This window comes from Plectropomus leopardus, chromosome 15 (assembly GCF_008729295.1).
Source record: "Plectropomus leopardus isolate mb chromosome 15, YSFRI_Pleo_2.0, whole genome shotgun sequence".
Lineage (NCBI taxonomy): Eukaryota > Metazoa > Chordata > Actinopteri > Perciformes > Serranidae > Plectropomus > Plectropomus leopardus.
Genome location: NC_056477.1, coordinates 5058530 through 5067268, shown reverse-complemented (window position 1 = coordinate 5067268; position 8739 = coordinate 5058530). Strand labels below are relative to the sequence as shown.

The 8739-nt window shown below is 39.3% G+C and overlaps 1 protein-coding gene across 1 annotated transcript in view; it reads left to right on the top strand.

Moving 5' to 3' along the window:
• Nucleotides 1–289: 289 nt before the first annotated feature.
• Nucleotides 290–8739, top strand: part of peli1b (pellino E3 ubiquitin protein ligase 1b) — a 45144-nt gene continuing 36694 nt past the window's right edge. The window contains exon 1 of the mRNA XM_042501828.1: nucleotides 290–643. The gene's annotated coding sequence lies outside the window, so the exon portion shown is untranslated. The remainder of the gene's footprint in view (nucleotides 644–8739) is intronic.

Sequence of the window (8739 nt, the reverse complement as noted above, 5' to 3'; positions counted from 1 at the left end):
ACCTTTTCCCACACGTATTTTTATTTTGAAAATGTTTATTTCTTTTATAAATCAAGATCAAAACTCGGATTTAGTTTAAAATTTTACTTTTTCAATCGCATTTTTCTCAAACTTTTTGGCATCGATCTGGCTCCATACAAATAGCTCTAAAGGCCTACTTGTATTCGATTCATATGGCTAGAAGCGTGTAAAACACCAAGTCCCAGAATGCTTTGCGGGGACGCTGTCTCCGCCTCCAACGTAACGTCCCGCTGGCAGCGGAGAACGGGCAGAGCTCGAGCTGCTCGGTGTTTATGTTGAGATGCTCACAACAAAGAGCAGCGCCGCGGAGAGCCTGTCATTTAAAGACAGCACCGGGGATATTTGGTCTCACGGTGAGCATTTAAAACTCAGAACTACCTGAAGAGGAGGACAGATAACAAACGCTATCCGCTGCTTCCATTTTTAACCGTTTTGCCTTTTAAATTTTTTTTAAAACCAGCTTCGCGGGGTGAAATTAAGACGAAATCTTTTATTTAAGCCGGTGGAGCGGTTAGCTAGCGTGCTAGCTTTATCAAGTTGGGGGGCGGAAAACCAGACAAGCAGCTGGTGGAAAAGCTAGCAGCACCGAAGACAACAAAAGGACTTCATTATTTATATCGCAGTGAGTACACCTTTACACCTGACTACTGTTAATAACAGCGATAATAGCGCGGCAGAGGTTAATGTCAGTTTGGCTAATTCAGCCAGTGTTTGGTGTTATTAACCGTCACCTGCTTTTGTCCTGCCAACGGCTCTGTGACCATTTTATTCATCCTTTAGTAGTGTCCGTGCACCAGGCAAGGTAAGTCATCACAGGGCTTTTTATTGTGCAGCTGCGGATCTTTCTGCACACACTCGTGCACCTTTTTTGTCTTTATCTCAGGGGAAATCAGAGGCTCTGTAAAGATAAAGCCCCCAGCGAGCAGGCAGTGTGTGTTAGTGTCAGGAGGTTTCAGAGATGCAGGTATTAGCACGATTCCCACGGGTATTGAAAACCTGGAAAAGTCATGGAGTTTCACAATCATGTTTTTAAGCCCTGGAAAAGTTGCGGCATTTGTAAAAATCATTGAAAGTTTTGGAAAAGTCATGGGATTTCGTTGTGTGTAATGGAATTAATTGTTACTTAGAAATCTTCTATGGATAACCACCCAAGTAATGTAATATAAAAATATATATCTCGACCTAGCTTTAACCCTTTGAAACCTGAGCAAAAAAAATCTTTCTAAAACATGGGAAGAAGGCAATGAGCAATAAAAAATGGAAATAAAAATAGAAATGGTCCAAAAGAAGCAAGAAATTCTTAAAAAATTCAAGAAAATCACCTCTTTTGTTTTTATTTTTTCTTTTCCCTTACATTTTATTACATCTTCTTGTTACAATTTGAGAAATGCACAATGCTTGTAACTAGTTGATTTGATCTGTTATTGCCCTAAAAGGACACAACAATAAAAAGTACGATTTAAAAAAAAAAAAAAAAAAAAGAAAATCACCTGAAATGTAGTGTTAAAAATAATTATGAATGTAAATAAAAGAGAATCTCTAGCTGTTTAAATAAAAACATTTAACCACCTGCATTGCTTGTGTGTTGATGCAGATTTTAGGTTATAAATGTTGCTCTCCTGCAAGTATTGCTACTTTGGACTCACTGCTGATAACTTATGTAATTTAAAAGTCCAAATACAAATCAGTCTTGGTGAAAGCCACTGAAAGAATGACAGCACTGACGTTTCCTGATTTAATCAACACATTGACAAGCCGACAATGGAAATAAGGCCTGTGGCATCCTGGTGGAGCAGATTGAGTTAATGTACGTCTGTCTTTACTGTGACATTTCCAACACGCGGAAGGGAAGTCAGTGAGATCTTTTATCTGGCACCAGCACTTATCACATCATCGCTTTACAGCACCGAGTGAACGAGACAGAGGGTGGAGAGGAAAGAGAGAGTGGGAGGCAGAATGAGATGGGAGATAGAGAAAGGAGGGGAGGGGAGGGGATGTCATTAACTGGCAATCAGGCTTTAGTAATGGCAAGAGTCCGTGCATTTGCTTAATTCCTTATCAGGCAATGTTCCCTTTCTCACTCACCCCCCCTCTTTCCCTCCCTGTGACAGGTCAGCACGCAGTGGTGTAAACTAATACAGGGTTCCTACATAATTTCATGGACAAAATTTCAAAACATTTCCATGACTTTTCAAGGACCCAAAATAAAAAAAAATAATAATCTTGCCCCACTTTCCCAGTGTTTTCCAAACATATCAGATTCAAACTCAAACATGAGGGGAGAGACTAAAAAAAAGGTATGTGATCTTAAAACGTCACACATAGACACATTAACCCTTTGAACCTGTGCAAAACGGCAACCAGCAACTTAGTGAGAAATATATATATATATATATATATATATATATATATATATATATAAAATATTTGTAAAAATTAAGGAAAAACTATATTTAGGAATGTCATAATTACACATTTGAAATTGTGTTACAGAAATATTGTAATTTTAACAACCATTTTCATTTTTTTTTTTTTTTTTTTATTATTTTTTAGGTAATCTTCTTTTTGACATATCTTCACTGTTATATTTATATAAAGTTATGTATTTATTTTTAAAATTTTTTAATCCACAATTTTTCCGGTAATTTTCTTTTACTTTCAAATTTCTCGCTAAATTTCGTGTAATTTCTTCTTTTTTCTTATTCTTTTTCCCATGTTTTTGAAATAAATTTTTGCTCAGGTTTCAAAGGGTTAACTCTTTAAAAGAAAAATTTGCTAGAAATTAATTTAAAAAAATTACCAGAAAATGAGTAAAACAAACAAACAAACAAACAAAACAACAACAACAACAACAAAAACCCAAAACAAACAAAAACCAAAAACCAAACAAAAGAAAATAAAACAAGGCAAACAAGACTTTTGGAAACAAGAAAATTGCTCAAAAAATTAAAATAATTCTGTAACAAAATTTTGAATATGTAATTATGATAAGTATAACAAAAACATTCTAGACATTTTCTCCAACTTAAAAAAAAAATGCTTAATCTACTAATTTCTTGCTATTCTTGGAACATTTATCTCCAAGTTGCTCATTGCTTTTTACTGTGTGTTTTTGAAAGAAATGGCACCAATTTGCTTGAGGTTTAAAGGTTTAAATACTTGTGAAAGGTGTCTTAAAGCAGCACAAGAAAAGTGATGGCACTACTGGTTTCAAGGGGTTAACTGAGAACTGTGCAGCCTTGCAAGTTTTGTGATCCAGCAGGACCACGAAACACATTTAAATTTCTATAAAAGACTTACAAAAGTGCTTCCTGTCAGGCTAATAAATATGGCTTTAAAGATTTGATTAAGTAGCATTTATACTGGATTTATATCCATTTTCAGGAGGGAAAAAAGTAGAATCTATGCTGCAGTGTTTGTGCAGGATGTCATTATGTAATTTAGGATAGATTTCGTAAGTCATCCATTGTTCATGGCTTTCTTCCAAAGTCTTGTGACATCAAAAGACTGTCAACAGTCGGTGACAGCACACCAGTATCACCAAGATATTTGATTGGCTACCTCTGCGTTTTAAGTCCTGCTGCTGGTTTCAAGTGAGACAGAGACAGTGCAGCAACTGTTTATGCAACTATTTGGTCTGACGTTAAACAGAGCAGAATTATAACCAGGTGTGGATGAGGGGAATTATTATTAAAGTGTTAAAGTGAAAAGCTTAAAGTGCAGCAAAGATAGAGAAGCCATCTGCTCTCTATTGTTACTCCATTATCTGTTTGAGATTCATCAGCGTCCTGCAAACTTCACTACTGTAGCAGACTACTTTGAATTTTTAGGGTCCATATCAGATCTTAAACAGTGAGAGAGCGGCACAAAGCTCAAGTTGCAAAACCTGCTGAACAGTGCTGCCCTAAAGAAGGCCGAAGAATCGTTATTGTATTTTTGTTCAGTCTATTTAAAGTCACGGTCCTTTAAATGGCGATAACTTTTAGTGTGAAGAGCTTGGGACAGAGTGTTTGCGGCATTGCACGTACACATTTGTGTCTGCACTTTTGCATTGGGTGTGTTGCTTGAGGGCCTGGGTGTGTGTATGTGTGTGTGTGTGTGTGTGTGTGTGTGTGTGTGTGTGTGTGTGTGTGTGTGTGTTCTCCAACAGGCTGTGCCAGTCGCTCTCTTCCTGTCTGCAGCCTTAATTTCCCTGACAACCCTGTAGGACACAGAAGAGAAATTAGACAACAGTATAAAACACTGGATTAAGTGGTTTAGAGTCTCAGTTACAGGGTGGAAACCGGAGCCGACGGTGTCAGACGGGAGCGCAGAGAGAGCTCTGATGTCTTAATGGAGGCTCAGTGCTGTCCGTATCCTTAGTAACCCAGTCTGTGGGGACACAGAGAGGCCTCCCAGTCTCGGCCCGGGCCGGATGCTCTGTCACCGCTGTCCAGGGTCAAAGAGGGGGGGGGGAACCATTACTCCAATATTATCAATTACTTTTAAATTATTTTACTGCAGTTTAAAACTTCGCAGGGTCTTGTGTATGCTGACCAAGGTTTGTGATTGAGCAGGGCCATGAAACTAATTTAAAATTCCATAAAATAATTACAAAAGTGCTTCCTATCAGACTAATCAATATTGCTTTTTAATATTTGAATGTAAGGAGTTTCAGTAGAATTCATATAGCATTCAAATCCATTTACAGGAAGGGAAAATGCCTGATCTATGCTGCAGTGATTGCAAATTTCAGTACAGGATTTTGTCATAAAATATAGTTTTTCGTAACTCTTAAAGTCTCCCAGATTTACTTTCAAATGTTAGTTACATCAGAGGACATCAAAAGGCAGCAATATTACATCATTTTGCCAACTTGCTGTTCTGTATAACAGGTACAATTGGGGAAATGGGGGGACTCAGTTTGCTTGCCCTGAAGCTGTTAACAGAATAACAGCAGAATTGAGGTCAATGCAAAAGTGACAGCCGGCGGGACAGGATCACGGGCAGGACGGGTGTGATTTTCTGACAGCGTGTTATATGTGTGACCCACTGCGGGACGTTTAAAAAGCAGCCAAAGCAGCCACTGACATATAGTCAGTGGAAATGATGTAAAGCTCGGGTTATTTGTGCATTAAAATGGTCAACTTCTCTTCCTGATATTTATGGAAGAAAGGAGAGATATCTGTGGGCTGTGGTTGGATGTTCCTCGTCACATGGTGTGTGGTGCACGCTGTTGGAAGCTAACTCATAGATGAACATTGGCTGAAAATGTCTGCAAAGTGGGGGACAAATGAGGTTTGAGAGATTCTTACTCCCCCAAGCAGAGGACGAGATCAGCCGCCATATAACAGGGACTGTAAATTATCGTTATTCCATTGTTATTGTTTGTAATGTGCTGCTAACGTGCAAGTTATATGTCACACTAGAGGCAGGCACTGTTGTGTTGAACCTTGGCCTGTCACGTCTCTTTTGCTTCCACGGTGCCGTCATATTAGTTAAAATCACACACTAAAGCTGCCGTTGTTTGCTTCTGTGTTGAAATGCAAAGGTTGCATAAAGAAGGGATTTACTGGGCCTATAGCGTATTCTCTGTTTAAAAATGGCAAAAAGTCAGTGACAGCACACCCTCCTACAATAGCCCCAAGTATATAACCTATAAGTAATTTGAGATTTTAAATGAATTTCAGTCAAAAAATGACTGATTTGTGAGAAAAACTGAGTAGTTAAAGTAAGTTTTCAAACATTTTACCTTTGATACTGTACTTGCTCAGCTCTGCAGACTGAGCTAAGTGTGATTTTTGTGGAAACATGCTTTAATTGCACATTGACTTAATGGAAATAGATGAAAGTTGTAACAGTCATGCCAGCAGTCTGTGGTAAACACCTTGGTGATGAGTGAGTTTTAGGTTCAAACCAGCAACACGCCAAACAGTTGCGTGTGTGTGTGTTTGCACCCTTTCAAACCTTAATGATGTGTTTGGCTGGAACGTTCGTCACGAGAGGAGACTTTTGTTTTGGTGTAATTGTTTGCATTTGTCTTTATGTGTACACGTGTCTGTAGCGTGTAGTTTCATGAGGGAGGGCCTGCAAGCTCAGCGGGGATCCGTGGGTGTAATCATCGGCACAGCTGAGCAGCAGCTTTCCCCCCGCTGTGTGTGAAGAGCTTGGCATTCTCCTCCCGGTCCGGCTTACTCGTTGCCGTGCCGCTAAACAGGCTGAAGTTTGTGGAGGGAGATTATGTCTGTCATGGAAAGTGGGTCAGACAGTGGGCACGTTTTTATGGCCTTGTTTCTGCAAGGTACTGGAAGGAAAGAGGAGGGGGGCATGAAACCACCAGCCTTTTTCCACAGTGTTGCTCGAGGCAGTCTGTGCTCAGAACAGTTCTCTTAAACTCTCTTGTCAGAATCATTATCAATCAATTTCACATGTCGCTGCTAACAAAGCATTCAAGCAAGCAACTTAAGTGACTGGCCCCTGTGTTGGGGGGGCATTCAGGTAGATTCAGGTGTGTTCAGGCAAAGCACAAAGTGAATTTTTGCGTATCATAACTGCGTGAACTTGATAGCAGGAGTGTTTTTATTTGCATCAATCTGCCAACGTACCAACTGTACAGATGTTAGCAGCGGCTAGCTAACAAAGCTGTTTGTGTGTAGTGTGCCCAGAATCTGATTGATTCTCTCTGAAGCGCCATTTCTTTCTTTTCAGTCTATCCTTTTCCCTTATATCTCTGTATGTTTAACTATTGCGAACTTGAACGCTTTGGGGATAAGTGTGAAAGCTGTAGCATTTTCAACCAGCTTGGATACCAATTCACACTGCCTCAGACAAACTCACAGTTGTTGATGCACACTTGCATCTTTGCATTGCCTTAACATGCAATCTAGCTGCCTAAAATTCACCTTGTGTTCTGTATGATAGCACCCTTTGCTGCTGAATTGCAACATCTTGTCAACATTGCAAGCTCCACCTGATGAAGTTTGGGAGTATGTTGGTTGTTGTTTGTCAGTGTAGTTAGCTTTGCTCATCTCATCAGCATGAGCTTGAACCCTCCCATAACATCTATTTTGGTAGCATTAGTGGCTGTACTGCATCTTTAACCGCCTGGAAAACGTAAAGTGGGATGCTGGGAGCTAAAATATAGTCTGTGGAAATGGTGTAAAGCTCAGGGTTTTTGTGCATTAAAATTGTTAACTTCTCTTCCTGATATTAATGGAAGAAAGGAGAGATATCTGTGGGCTGTGATTGGATGTTCCTCGTCACATGACATGTGGTGCACACTGCTACGTTCCTTAAGTTGAACTATGTTTATCTCGCAGCCCGCAGCGATGGCATCGGCGTGGTTTATGCGGGTGCCTGCTGTGCAACTCTGCTGAAAAATATAGAAATTAGAACGCAAAAATCGCAGTATGTGTATGACCCCTTAAAGCACCTCCATAGAGCCCGATTTTGCCTGTTTACAAAATTTCTTGCTGTCTTAATAAACAGTTTAGAGACAGGAGTTTGTTCTTGGTTGAAGGGATGCAACAAAAACTGCAGCCTTGTTACATTTTGTTGGTGACAGAGAAAAAGATTTTATGCAGGGTACCCACAGTCATGGAAAACCTGCAAAAGTTATGGAATTTTACAATGTTGTTTTCCAGGCCTGGGAACGTCATAGAATTAGAAAAATCTTTCGAAAATTGTTGACCATTACATATGTTTCTTCATTTTCTCTCCATGGTCCATCTCTCCCTCCATGTATGCCAGTTAACTAGAGTAACGTTTGAATAGAGTTTGTATCTGATGTGTTTGAATAAAAAAAAATAATAATGTTTTGACAATACAGTTTAACATGTACGGTCACTAATAAGCAATAATTGTAAATGGTCTTGGACATTTTTCTACTTCCTTGAAAAGTCATGGAATAGTTTTGAGATTTTGTCCATGAAAATGCGTGGGAACCCTGCTTATGAAACACTGCAGGTATGACTGTATAGTATAGGTCCTGCATGGATTCATAAATTATAAAAACAAACAGCATCCAAGTCTTCCTGTTATTTTCAGGTAATAATAAAATGCTTCCCGTAGGTCTCTACACATCCAAATTATCATATGAATTATGTAAAGTCATGTCGTGGGGAAGCCAGTTTATTGCAAACCCTATAAATTATTTAAATCTCATCTCCTCTGAGTAATAGTATGTAATGTAAGGAATGCATAATAAAAGAGAACAAAGCCCATGGAGAGAAAGTCCACCTGCACAATCGCTGAACGCAGATTTTACAGTGCAATTCTTTGTCTTTCTGTGAGTGCATACCTTCTTCATCACACCATCTGTCCTGATCTTGCTCCTCTGGGGAGACTATTCATTATTTATTTAAGGAGCTATTTTAGTAGTATATTTATGCACAGGGGTCAGTACGGTCACCCATTTTGATCCATGAAAATGAAGAATCATTTTCTAATTTCTATCTTATTTACGTGTCATGCTTAGTTTGTATTTGTCTCTTTCCTCCCTTTTGCTCGTCAGTCATCGACTGTAACACCAATACTCCTCGCCTGCTGCCAACACCTGAGTCAGAGAAGTAAGGGAGGAGGGAAACTGAGACATAGCGAGGCTGTTCAGCTGCTTCAAAAACAAGCTGTTGGGGAGTTCACAGTCCTATTTGGCTTTGACTTTATTACTTTAACGGTAAACCGGCTGAATTCATGAATAGGGACCTTATTTGTAAATGTTGGTGAAGTTTGGGGAAAAAA